Source organism: Halichoerus grypus, chromosome 9 (assembly GCF_964656455.1).
Source record: "Halichoerus grypus chromosome 9, mHalGry1.hap1.1, whole genome shotgun sequence".
In the NCBI taxonomy this organism is placed as follows: Eukaryota; Metazoa; Chordata; class Mammalia; order Carnivora; family Phocidae; genus Halichoerus; species Halichoerus grypus.
In genome coordinates, this window is record NC_135720.1 from 29,508,689 (window position 1) to 29,522,978 (window position 14,290).

A 14,290-nucleotide genomic window follows, 5' to 3' on the forward strand; every position below is an offset into this window, starting at 1 on the left:
TCTTGTGAACTGTTGGCTGAAGTTTCATGTTGATGTGCATATCCAGTTTAAGGACAGCAGAAGATGGACTCTTTCGCTACGTTTTAAAGAATAAGTTATTTTACTTATGCTTTAAAGCATTAACTACATGTGGTTTTAAATATATAAACAATGATCAAGTTTATGGCATCCTATAATAAAAGCTTATGACTGAATTTTTGTTGAGAAATATATGATTTGTTTTTATAAGCTTTGCCTAGAAGTTTATTAGAAATAATAATAATTTAAAAAATCATCATAACGGCAACACTATGAGTGACTAAGGGCGGCCTCTGGGGGCAGGTTTGAGTCCTGGCTTTACCATTTACCTATCATGTGACCTGCACATGTCACTTTCACCTCTTGTGCTTAGTTTCCTCATCTATAAAATGGGATCAACAATACTACTTACAACGTCAGGTCGTAAGAATGACTCAATGGGCAAATATACGTAAGGCACTTTGAATGTTGTCTAGTGCTACAAAACCATTGGAAAAAATTTATATGTGTAAGTGAAGTTGATAATATATTGAGATTTGTTTTATAAAAGGAGTGGCATCAATGCAAGGTTAACTTCGGAGGACTGGTGGGTGGAACTCGGGCCCTGCACTCCCATAGGAGTTCGAAAACCAAAAGTTGACCTGTACCCCTCCTCCCACCATCGAACTGCCACAACAGCTCACAGCAGGCTACCTCCCCTAACTCTCTGGCTCAAAAGATAAGCCATGAAGCCATTGGAAAGAGGCCATCCATCATGACATCACTTGATATAATTATTCTTTAGAAACTCGGTCCTCTGCCTGAGGTGGAAGTGTGCTGGGCAGGGCTCTCAGGAAACACAGCTGAACTGGCTTTGTCTTTCTGGCGCTGTCTTGTCTCTGCAGATTATTGTTTCAGGGTATACATTTTTTTGTTTGTTCCCACATTTGGACTAGGAACCTTTAACCTTTTCAAAAAGACAATGATGAAGATGCTCGTTGACATTGACCTCGGAGACCACCTCTCAGTGGAACCACTGGCAATTGCTTTTTTTTTTTTTCCATCACCTTGGTCCTTTATAATAAACCTTATGTGAATATTTTTCATTGTGTTGAAAGCCTAGCAACCAGGCTTTGGATTTTGCATGTTTTACACTGTTTATACCAAGCCCAGTTTTCAGTTGAATCTGCTCGCACTATGGCCCTGGGATAATACTTCAGAATGGAAAGGGCCTCATTGTGGCTGTAAGAACATACAATAGAAATAGGTTTCATAAACAAGAGCAAAATATAGGTATTGTGTATGGAAAAGAACAATGAGAACAAAGCTCTCTTGATGATGTTTACACACTTGAATCTCTAAAGAGTGAGAAGAATTGTGATCATTCAGAGTTTGCAGAGCTCACTGGCACAAGAATGCGATTCCCATCTGAGCAGAAGATCACTGTGCTGTTTTTGACCACTGACTGACTATCTGCCTGAGCTCCAGAAACTGTAAGCCAAGAAGGGTCCATCTCTTAGAGTGCTTGAAGTACTTCTTTTCCCATTGAGCCCAGAGAGGTAAAGCCATAACAAAGAATTTATAAAATGGTGGTTGAATGACCCATTCATGAAAAAGAGAGCTGAGCAGTCTTTTACTGCAGAGGATCAATGTTTGTTAACATTAACAAACACATGAATTTATATTGAGCTGCTTGAAGTGTTAGATTGCTATTGCTCAAAGTTAAGGTATGTTGGGGGAAATGAGAAAGAAGAGAGCTGACAAAAACTATTTGAATTTAAGTACTGAAGAAGCAGGTGTTTCAAGCGTGTTGAAACTAATATGCGGCAATGAGTAAGACTGTAGGCTTCATTCCCAAACAGACCAGAGTTCAAATCCTAGCTCTGCTACTTAACATGTAAGACTTACGAAGTTTCTTCCAGTCTTGGTGTTGTCCTGTACAAAATGAGGAACTTTATAAGACTGTTGTAATGTTTTAAAAACTGATGTATATAAGGTTCCTGCATGATAGATTTTGAATAAATGATGGTTATTATTTAGCTATTAATTGAAGAGGATAGATAATAATTTACATTGTGATTTGATAGTAACTATAGATATAGGTTATATTTGGTAGAACTCTCCTTAATCAATTAATTTAAGTAAGCATTTCTAAAACCTCCACTATGTGCTACATCCTTTGCTAGATATTGCGGTAGAGACAGGAAGAAGCCATAACAGGCCAAGTTAAAACTTGGCACGTGTTCTCTTGGGGTTGTATCTGTTTTATTTTCATAATTACAGTTCCTAACATGTAGAGGACAATTAATGAATATTTGTGGTAAGTAAATTAGTGAATGGATAAATGAATTTATAATTTCAGATATGGTTTTTGCTCTGAAAGCAGCATATAGTTCTGGAGAAAGAAATACGTGTACACAAGTAATAATAGGGAGAAAAACAAGAAAGGGATTTTATCCCACCTCCAAGATTCTAACCCAAATGATGTTTTAAAAGCTTTAACTCAGTGGAGTGATGATGCTTGTGAATCCTTAAGAGAAGGCCAGCTAAAATATCAAATCAAGATAGTCTTACTTACGCCTATTACATCCTAAGCCCAGGGCTAGGCAGAAGAAACACAGAAGTGACGACTACTTAATTGGGATTCTTGAGGAACTCACAGTGTACTGGGATGGTATTGCTAACATCTTTATACTGCTGCACTGGGTTCGACCTAAGCCTTACTGGATAGAGGGCTTGCTTTGTATTTTACCAAATATAAACAAAGTCATGTCATATGCCAAAAGATGTTTAATGACTATGGTTGATAAAAACTAATTTTAGGAATGCACCATATCAGGATGTTACTCAAAGAAATATATGATGATGAAGTTATGTTTAGTAAAATTGAAATTATACCTTTTCTCATTTTAAATCACAGTGAACTCTGCATATTCAAAGTTAAATAAAAAGAGACACTTCTAATCTTTTTTCCTAATAATTCTTTTCATTTTTAATTATTGGTAACTATCACAACCATTCCCCATGATTCAGAGCTCATCCATATAGAATCTTCATTTTGGTCATTTCACTGGGGTCTAGCACCTTTAGGACAAATTTATAGTAAAGGGGGCAGAAGAGAAACTCAAATCAGTAATTTGTCATATCCATTAGCTGGTAACCTTAAAGGTTATATACAGGGAAGAAAAGTGAAATTGTTAATCACTTTGGTTGTATTTTTTTTTAAAGATCTTATTTATTCATTTGAGACACAGAGATACAGAGAGAGAGAGAGCATGAGCAGGGGAAGAGGGAGAAGCAGGCTTCCCACTGAGCCAGGAGCCCGATGTGGGGCTCGATTCTAGAACCCTGGGATCATGACCTGAGCCGAAGGCAGACGCTTAACCATCTGAGCCACCCAGGCGCCCCACTTGGGTTGTATTTTGAATAGTCAAAATGTGACCTTCCTGGACCTTTGGGGATCTATCTATTCCCCTTGTAAGGCCACATGACTCCATACTCATCTCCCACAGCGACCACAAACCCAAGCCTATTGACATATCTCATCCTCCTCAGTTATTATTTCAGGGATTGGCCCATGACCCAGGTAAAGCCAAGGAGATTTTTCTAGGACTTCTGGAAAAAACATCCTAGACCTTCCTTACTGGGCATGGATCTAAGAGGATAAAGCAGAAGACTCCACTGTTATTTCATGGGTTAGCTGAGACTGCAGGAATATAGCTGAAGGCAAAGGTGAGGTTTCCATGGTGTCATTTCAGGCCTGACTGCAGACATGCTGAAGCCGTCCCCTAAAACTAAAAATTGCAGGAATATTATCAGTTTCTTTTTGCCTAAGCTATTTTAGCCAGGATTTTGTGTCACTTTCAACCAAGAGTCTGCACACATCCTGATTTTCCAGAATAGTTTCTTCTTTGCAATATAGACGACTAGTTAAGTGTTCACTAACTGTAAAACTCAGTGTGCATTAATTTTTATACTATTGTAGAAATTTTCATATAAAGGGCTTTCCAACAAAATCTCCTCCCACCTTTTTGCATAATTTCATTCTCTTTTTGGTACAGAAAATATTGTTTCTTTATCTGTGGATATCAAAAATGATTCTGTGTTTTTCCATACGTGGGGATTTTTAAGACATTCAAGAAAAGCAAAAACACCAGATAGGAACTCCCTGAATTTCCCCCTACCAAACTACCAATCACGTCACATTTGTATGCATCTCCTCTGTTTTTCCTATTAAGAAGAGGCACGCCCTCCTATGAAAGGCCAATCCCTCTGCCCTTGCTTTGATTCTCATCCTTTCCTTTAACAAAAAGTTACAAAATCAACTTTCTCTTTTTCTCAGCCTCTGCCTCTCAATTTTGTCTAATCTTTCTCCCTGTGGGGGGGGAAAAAAAAACAAGGGGAAAAAAAAGACAACAAGAAAACCTATAACCGTATCTAAACAATAAATGAATAAATGAGTGAATGAATGAATAAAACCTCTCCCTCAGCTCCTCATACTTCTCTTTTTCAGTCAAACTTATAAAAATAATTATCTTTACTTATCATCTACATGTCTTAATTTTTCCATTCATTCCTTTATCCACTCCGAGCTTCTACCCCTTTCCTTCCATCAGATTCCTCTCATCAAGGTCATTAATGACCTCACTGTCAAGAAATCCTGTCATTTTTTAGTTCTAGTCTTCATTGTCCTTTCAGCAGCATTCACTTTGGGATCCTCATTCTTTTTGAAATACCCTATGCTTTTAATGTCCATGTCACATGCACTTAACTTTTCTCTAACATATTTGACCACTTCTTCATTTTCCCCAATAGACTGTCCTTTCTCTACACAGACATCAAATGTCAGAATTCCTCAAAGTTCAAGCCTACAATTAAAAACTTTATGTGTCAATATACTCTCTTCTTGGCAGACTCATTGAAACCCATTGCTTCAATTACCACGTATATGTAGATGACTCCATATCTGTATTTCTAACCTTTCACCTCATATATCCAACTACACATTTGACATTGCTCTTGAATATTTTAACTTGACCAAAGTCCAGCTCATTTTCTTTTCCATTCCTCCACGTAAACCTTCTCTTTCCCAGTGGTCCCTATTTCAGTGGATATCACAACCCTAATCTTTGATAATGTTATTTACCACAAACCCCTTATCCGATTGTCTAATTGTTCTATCAGTTGTGGAGAGAGAGGTGTTGAAGGCTGTAACTATACTTGTAGATTTTTCTATTTCTTCTTTCAGTTCTATCAATTTTTATTTCATGTATTTTGCAGCTTTGTCATTTAGTGTGTACACATTTAAGATTGCTGTGTCTTCTTGGTAGATTGACTCTTTCATCATTATTTAATGTCCCTCTCTGATCTAGGTAACTTCTCTGCTTTGAAATCTGATATTAATGTATTCTTTCTTTCTTGGTTAATGTTTTCATGGTATATCTTTTTTCCATCTTTTTTTCTTTCAACCTTCCTATATACAGTTAGGATTTTTAACATCTATTCCACCAATCTCTGTCTTTTACTTAATATATCTAGACAATTTACATTTAATACAATTACTAATAGGCTAGGGCTTATATCTTTCATTTCATTTTTTTGTTCTCTGTTTCCTTTGTTCTTTCTCTGCTTTATTTTTCCTGCCTTTTTGTGGGTTACTTGAATGTATTTTAGAACTCGATTTTAATTTATCTATAGTGTTTTTGAGTGTATCCCTTTGTATAGATTTTGTTTTAGTGTTTGCTCTTGGTAATTTATTTTATATAGTTATTACAGTCTACTATTGTCATTTTGCCAGTTTGAATAAAATATAAGAACATCATCTCCCTTTAAGTACCTTTCTATTCCCCTGCTTATAATATCCATCCATTTTGCTCATCAAAGTTTAGAGTTAGGGTCATACTTTCCTGAAGGACTATGTATTAGGCTAGCAAACTGCTCCGCGTCCTGTCCTTCTTGCTACTTTTCAGTGGGCAGTTAGTGGAAAACAGTGGTAGTGTCTGGCCAGGAGAACCTGACATCTTGGGATTCTATGTGCTCAGTGGAAGTAACCCCAACTTGCTCAAAGGAGACACTACTCTTGGCCAAGGCCATTACATAAATTCACCTTTCCATTTTGAATAAAGGAATAATTTGTCATACCAGGGAGTAATATTATGATAGTTAATTTTTAAAAATTAGGAATATTTTGGGTTCTCAAGATAAATTTGTTTTCTGAAGAGCTTCAAGTACTTTCCAGATACTTCTGTCTGCCATAACTTACCCAGAAAAATAAAAAGCTGATGGAGTTTGTGCAGAGTCTAGGAAAAAGAAACAGAAAAGGAAAGGAAGAGAGGAGAGAAGTGGGGGAGGAAAAAGGATAGAAATAAGAGAGGAAAAAAAAAGGTTTTCTGATAAACTTTCTTTCCAAAGTTCTAAAACCTTTGCCTGGGTCTCACAAGACTGATCTAAATGAGTAGCTTTTCCTTTCTCTCTCGCTCTCTCTCTCTTTTTTAGATTAGATTGATTGATTTGAGAGAGAGAGAGAGAGTGCACAAGTAGGGGGAGAGGAGCAGAAGGAGGGGGAGAGAGAGAATCTCAAGTAGACTCCCCGCTGAGCTCAGGGTTCCATCTCAGGACGCTGAGATTATGACCTGAGCTGAAACCAAGAGTCAGAAGCTCAACAAACTGAGCCACCCAGGTGCCCCCCCTTTCTCTCGTTTTTTGACTAGCTCATGGGCATGCTTAGGATTTGAGAATGATTGTATTTTAAAAGGTTCTTGACAAGGAAGTTTCTGGGAAATGTGTAAATCAAACTGCTGCAGCAATCTAGACAGTCTCTCTTCAGTGTCTCCCATTAATTCCATTTCTACAGGTCAATGTAGAAAACCTCAGTGCTTGAATGGGATGAAAAAAAAAAGATCTCAATCCTTTAATCTATTCCTAGTAGATCACTATCATTATCTACAATCAGTTCTATATATAATTAGAGGGTTTATTTTTGCATTACAAAAACTATCCCTAATTATGTGTTATTTGCAAATTGCTGTGCATCGACATTTATCTTTATGATGAAATGAGGGTCTTGCTCCTCACTGTATTACTATCACTTCTATGCTCTTTTTCTCCTACCCCAAATCTTCGATTTAGTGACCAGTTAAGTTCAAAATGTTTTTTTTTAAAACAGTCACCTGTCTTTCCAGCATCCATACAACATCCATCTTTCTGTGTCAAAACACCCTTCTGCATTTATCTGTCCTCTGGCAGAAGCAGATAGAGGTAAGTCATGATGGGTAAAAGCAGACACTGGAACAGGCTTTATACAAATGCTGCATTTGCTACCTTGAGGTTCTGACATAGATGCTTACTATAAGCATTTTCTTGTTCCTTTGCTTAAAAATGCCCAGCGAAGTTATAATAAGGGATATCCTTTTGGGGTGGACCTCCTTCTAGGGAAAAGAGATTCTTTTACACTAAACAAATTGGTCAAGGTTATCCTGTGGCTGAGTAGAGACAAGATAATGAAAAAGAAGTTGATTATTTCTTCAAACTTTAAGCACACCTGGGGATTCATGGACCCACAAGGTGAAAGAAATTTTTTTTTGAGAAAGAATAGTTTAGAAAACTAATGAATGCACAATTGGAGCAAATGATTTCATAGTCTTCAAAATTTATTTCAATGATTGACTAAATTATTGCTAGAAAATTGTCCTATAGACTAAATATAAGTCCTTTATTTTGTATTTCCTAACGTGTAAACAACAAAATCCTTCCAGCACCATTAGATTCTGCTCACTTAAATGTAGAAGGAAACTCAAGGTGTTAAACTGTGTCCCTATGATTATGCAAGGATTGTGGACACCAAGACTTAGTAAGTTTCTAGTATTTGCAAGTATCAAAACCATTTTCATTTTCAAGTCTGAGATCAAACTGAGACATTGAAGATGAATTGTGCAAAAAAGACCAGAATTTAAAATCTGCATTCTGATGCTTATTCTCCTTGGAACTAGCATTAAAAGCAGTTCTTCATATGGGAATCCATTATTTAACATTTACCTGTAAATCATATTTATTTTAAAAAATCTCAGTGTCTTCCATTGTCAGCAATGTAAAAAATCCAGGAGAGCTGAAATATTATGAAGAAACACCGCATTTTGTCATTAAATGATAACTTGGTGAAGTAGTCCTTCAGGACTTAAGTTCCCATCATCAATATTATTACAAAGAATATTTATTAAGAACTTCCCTGCATTTGCATTCTCTGTGTTAAGAAAACCTGGCACTCCTTAAAGAAACTGGGATGGGTTCAAATACTTGCCAGTCTCATTTAATCCTATACCTTTATCTGCTACTCATGCTTGTTGTTCTCCAGGATTCAGTATTTGGCCCGTAGACATGACACCTTCTTGGGCAATCTCACCCCCTTTGCCACTAGTAACTACTCTCAACAAGTATTACAGAAATGGGAGGACTAGACTAGCATTATGGTTAAGAACACAGGTTCTGGCCATGAATATAGGCTGCCTGAGTTCAGCCTCCTCTCTCACACTCACAAACCTCTTCAAAGTTCAGTTCTTCAATCTGTAATAATACCTATTTGATAAAGGTGTGAGGTTTATACATGTTAAGATAGTAAAGTGCTTAGAACAGTTTGTCACACTGCAAGTGGTCAGTGTTGGTTATTATTATCTTTATGTCATTGATTCTCAAATCTATATTTCCAATCTGTCACCAAAACTTTAGAGCTAAATGAATTCTCTCTCTCTCAAAAAAAAAAAAAAAAATTGTCCTAATAGCCTATACTAGTATCACCTGGGATGCTTATTTAAAATGCAGATTCCTGGACTTCATCCCATGTTGCATGAATCAGAATATCTGGGGATTGCACTCAGGAGTCTGTATTTTAACAAATGTCCTAGGCATTCTGATATAAAGTAAAATTTATAACCACTTTTTCTAGGTTTCTATTTATTGCCTCTGAGTCATCTGTACCAGGCTGACCCCCGAGCACCCAGAGCTGAACTTAACCCAAACTTGCTTCATTATCTCAGCCTCCGATGGTCATCCTTTGTCACTGGCATCATCTGTCCCATACTCACTAAGACATCCTAGAATTATCCTTGACTTCTGACCCTGTCAATTCCACATTTGATTCCTATGATTTCCATCTCTCCTAAATATATCCTCCTCTCCATTCTTATTGTTATTGACTTTAGTCATCCATTCAATTATTAGAGATTGAGCACCTACTATGTGGTAGGCAAGGGATACAACCATGTGTGTGTTGAGATTTCAATTTATTTTAGCTCAGGCCCTTATCATTGTTCTCCTGTATTGTAACAACTGCCTACTAGTTCTTTGGGTCTTTAGTCTTCAGTGCTTTCCAAATAACCCTTCACATTGCTAACTAAAATTAAGTCAGTCATATCAGTCTGTGTTTAAAGCTCTTTCACTTCTAAAATAAGGTTAACCTCCACATTGTCAGAAACAACCTATTCCAAGATGTGTTGACATCTCTGCTCTACTTCATATTACTCTCTCCATGTAGGACTTTTGCTCCAAAAACACTAAAAAATGTATAAGCCTCTCTCCCACACCATAACTGTGTCAAATGCTCGTATATTTAGCTTCTACTCTTTTCCAGATGTGTGTACAGAATTTTTTGTGAGATATGAGAGCATCGCTCAGTCTTGCAGAATTTCCTGCTTCATGCCTCAGTGTCTTTCCTAGTAGTGTTCTTTCTTGCAACTTCTACAATCCCCCTGTCCCTCTCACCCCAATTCCCTCGTTGTTAGCTTACCTTATTCATGCTTCAATATTCATCCTTCCCGGTCAATCCTTACATCCTCATGCCTAGCTTAAGTGGCCTTCCTGTGGTATTTTAAAAGAATCCTAAGCATTGTGTTCACCATGTTGGACTGTTATTTATTTGTGTGCTAGTCTTTCTAACCAGACTGAAAACTCCTTGAGAGCATAAAGCTTGATCATCCTTGAATTCCTGGCAGCCCAGTGTCAAGGCAACCATAGGAATAGAGGCACCCTCCCACCCTGACCCTCTGCTCTTCTTATCCCCTAGTTCCTTCATTCTTTTTTTTTTTTAAGATTTTATTTATTTATTTGAGAGAGAGAATGAGAGACAGAGAGCACGAGAGGGACGAGGGTCAGAGGGAGAAGCAGACCCCCCGCTGAGCAGGGAGCCCGATGTGGGACTCGATCCTGGGACTCCAGGATCATGACCTGAGCCGAAGGCAGTTGCTTAACCAACTGAGCCACCCAGGCGCCCTAGTTCCTTCATTCTTTATGAAAGCACATCCAAACTCTGTCCAAAATCCAGCCTCCTCCCTTTTAACTGAAATCAGTTACCCCTTGGCTGTCCCTTGGACAAAAAAGCTGACATTCCAGAGATGCTACCCAGACTTTGGATAGTAGTAGACCTCAGAGAGGCTGCACTGTCCCTAGAAGAAGGCTCAGGTCATCAGGGCAGGGAATTCCAGGTCCCAAGTGATAGGAGCATGGTCTGATTTGGGGATGGGACCTGGGTAGACATGTTCCCTTTACCTGATGGAGAGGGATGAGGCTGAAGGAGGGGATTCTCTAAAGCACAGGGTCCTGGGGAGGGACCCTAGTTATTTGGGTCTAAAGGCAGAACTGATCCTATGCTGAATATAGAACAATGGTGCACAACAGGTGCTCAATACATGTAGTCAAAATGGAACCTTGAATTATCATCTGACATAATTTTCTAACCTGCCAACCCCAATGTCATGACACACTCCCATGTTGCCATCAACTGTGAGATAATATGTACCAAGAAAATTTTGGATTTTGTTTTCATAAACAAATTATCACAAATTCAGAGCTGTCACTCTATTGATGTCACTCCCATTTGCAACTGGAGTGGCTTTATGGTAGGAGAGAAAATGGTGGTGGTGGTGGTGGGAGGGTTGAGAGCTGCTGGGGTGTTTGCTCCACAGCCTCAGCATGAGGACTCGGGAGTGGATTTCAGTTTCTATTTGTGCAGATTATAAATTATACTTTTACTTTTCTATAATTTTATTTTGGTGGGGGACTTATTCAAAATTTTAGTTTTCTCATGAACTAGATTGCCTACAAAATAAAGGTGCTTAAAAATACCAATGTTTTAAAGTTGCAAATACCTCTAAAGAGAGATGAATTTCTCTTAATTGGAGAAGTACATAGTAAAATGTCATGGACATTGAAGTTTCAGGTGTGGATCCCAATTCCAACTCTACCACATATAGGTTGTGTTTTGTTGAAAAAGTAGCTCAGCTTTCTGAGATTTAGTCTTTCCATAAAACAATGGACTAATGATACCCACCTCTCAGGTCTATGGTGAGGTACAAAAAACCTAATATATCTCAACTGCCTATACTCTGCCTAACATGGGCTCTCATTGGTATGTAAGGGGTGACGTGTAATAGATTTTTATTTTGATCTAAGGTCAGGGGATGAGGAAGCAATAAAAGCAGAACACAGATAGAACTAGGTGGAAAAATAGAAAGTTGACGCACAACAGAACTAAAATCCTGTTAGAGACATTCTTTTGACATTCCTGATAGATAAACACAACAGAAGACAAAACAACAACTAAACTATTCTATCTGCCTTTTCCAGAATTCTTTAGTGAATCAGGGATTAGAGAGAGAGAGAGAGAACCTGCACCTAGGAGAAGGGGACAGCCAGATTGGAGAAGAGCAGCCCTCGGGGCACAACCACTGCATACACAGCCAGGCCAGACATTCCTGGCTCAGGTAAGCAGGTGTCACAGCATAGTGACGGGCCCTTTGGAAGCCCAGTCACAAAGACTGTTTAAGAACAGTGCCAAGTCTCAGGGACGGGGAGGGCTCACCTGGAACTCAGAAGAATAACTCAGAGTGGGCCCAACCCAGAGATAGGTGCCTATGAGATCGGAGATCTGCTGCAAAGGGGCCCAGTGTCAGCAGTGTCCGAGGTCAGGCCAACTTGGCAGAAAGGAGAACTGAGGCTTGCAAATAAGAGCTGAAATTCACTTTCTGGGTCTCAAGGAGTCATTAAGTACTAAGACCTAAGAGTTTAAGTGGAACTGAAGAGTTTCCTGGGAGCTTGGGGAGGTAGAGAAGCAAAGGAGTGAAGCAAAAGGCAGCTGGTAGCTGATGTGCATAAATACTGATGTATATCAGTTTGCTGAATCATTTACCCTTCTTAGCTGTTACTAAACTTAGTCTCCTCCATCTTTTGTGCAGTTAGTTTTCCTAAATTCACTTTTCTGCTGTTTTTCCAGAATCTTTTGGACTCTGACAAGTAAAAATACCAATCATCTGGCACTTTCTTCCTACCCTTACAAAATGGCATCCAAACAGAAACCAGACCAGACCAGGAGAGTAGTTAAAGACCATCTTGTCCACTGATTTGGAAACTTCTTTTAGCCATGGGCAAACACAGTTTGGTACAGAGACACTGTATGTAAAAAAGACACAAGGGGAGCTGCTTTGGGTGCAGAAAGGGAATGTTTGTTGGGCACGGGAGCAGAGACCCTGGAGCTCTGCCAGATGGCTTGTCTCCCTTCCAGCACCCACATCCTGCTCAGAGAGCAGAGTTTGAAAAATGCCAATCTAGTCCAGCTCCCAATTCCTTATCCCCTTCTTTAAAATCCATGTCACATAGCTGCCCACGTGCAGGGAAAAAATCCCTCACTCTCTAAAGCAGCATGTTCTATCTTTGGCTAGTTCTTCCTTTTTTTGTACCACCACGCTTTGTTTTTCTGAAATGTCCACACATAAGCACTCTTTGGTACCACACTAAGACATTTTATCCTGAGATCCCTTGACTTAAATCAAGGATTTCACAAAACTCCCAACTTACATCTTTGGAGTATATCTGTGTTTCATTTTTATTGCAAATACTATACTGAAAACAGAAAAAGGAGTATTATTTTTGGAAAAAGGAGGGTCTGCTGGGAAGCAATCTCAACAGGATGTGGGAAATAAAGAGCATATAAATTAACCACGTATATATATAAACAAAAGCACAGTCCCTAAAACGAAATATCTAATCAATGTTGGAATGTCAAAATAAAAACAACTGAGTAACAAAACTCCTCAGTAATAAAGTCTTCTTGATTAAAGGGGGGAAAAAAGCAAAGTAAATTTATGTCACAAAAGCAGATCAAAGGCATACTTATATAAAAGAAGTGATGCATTGTTGACCTACAAAGAAATAGTATATATGGCAGGCATCATTTTAACTTATAATTCTGAGATAATATGTATCATTTAACCTCAAAAACAACTATTAAAGTGAAGAGCACTTTGCATATCATGACTTATATGTGGCACAGTTTTTGTATTCAGAACCTGTCAATATTAAACTTATGATTGAAAGCGGGTATACCAGGTGACATTAGGCTACACCGAGTTTCATTGTCATGAGGAAAAGAACTCTCTAGTTGTAGCTGACCAGCATGTGAATGCAGCCACCAAAAATGCTAATATGATTTTAAACTGTAAATAGAAATATTGGTCTGGACAGCAGAATCTAAGTTTGATATTTAAGACAAAGGGTTGGAGTTGCAATCTGCCTTGGACAGCTGGGATATCTCCAAATGTTGTGTATTCTTTTATTTTTTATTTTTTATTTTTTAAGATTTTATTCATTTATTTGACAGAGAGAGACCCAATGAGAGAGAAGGAACACAAGCAGGGGGAGTGGGAGAGGGAGAGGGAGAAGCAGGCTTCCCGCCGAGCAGGGAGCCCGATGAGGGGCTCGATCCCAGGACACTGGGATCATGACCTGAGCCGAAGGCAGATGCTTAATGACTGAGCCACCCAGGCGCCCCAAATGTTGTGCATTCTGAGTGGACAAAATGGAAACTACATCATTCAAGGAACAAAAAAAGTGGGCATATCCAAACTGGAGAAGAGATGACTCCTGAGGAATTTGATGGTTATTTCCAGGATCTGGAAGGCTATCATAGAAATAGCAGAGACATATCTCTACACATAGAAATGTTCAGAAATAAAATAGATAGTAATGGAAGAATTCAGACACCTGTAGGAGGGGTAATTAAAAAAAGCCAGGAGTCATTTGGTGGAGATGTTTTAGTTAAATGTTTTTCAAATATGGTTCAAGACCTATTTGAAAGTCATAAAATGAAACCAATTTAGTGGATTATTACATTTTTTTCCTTTAAAGAGAATAAAATAGGAAATATTCATGTTCTGGAACTGCTGAAAATGTGTATAAAGGCACATATTATCTTGTTATTATTTCATGAAACTTTTGCTATGCACACTTATGAGTTGTATTCGAGGTCTCA

At 38.3% G+C, this 14,290-nt stretch overlaps 1 long non-coding RNA gene across 2 annotated transcripts in view; it reads left to right on the forward strand.

The window, feature by feature from the left end:
- Positions 1-1,380: 1,380 nt before the first annotated feature.
- Positions 1,381-14,290, forward strand: part of LOC118539105 (uncharacterized) — a 74,566-nt gene continuing 61,656 nt past the window's right edge. For both annotated transcript variants that reach the window (XR_004918969.2, XR_013441108.1), the window contains exon 1: positions 1,381-1,556. This is a non-coding gene — a long non-coding RNA (uncharacterized LOC118539105). The remainder of the gene's footprint in view (positions 1,557-14,290) is intronic.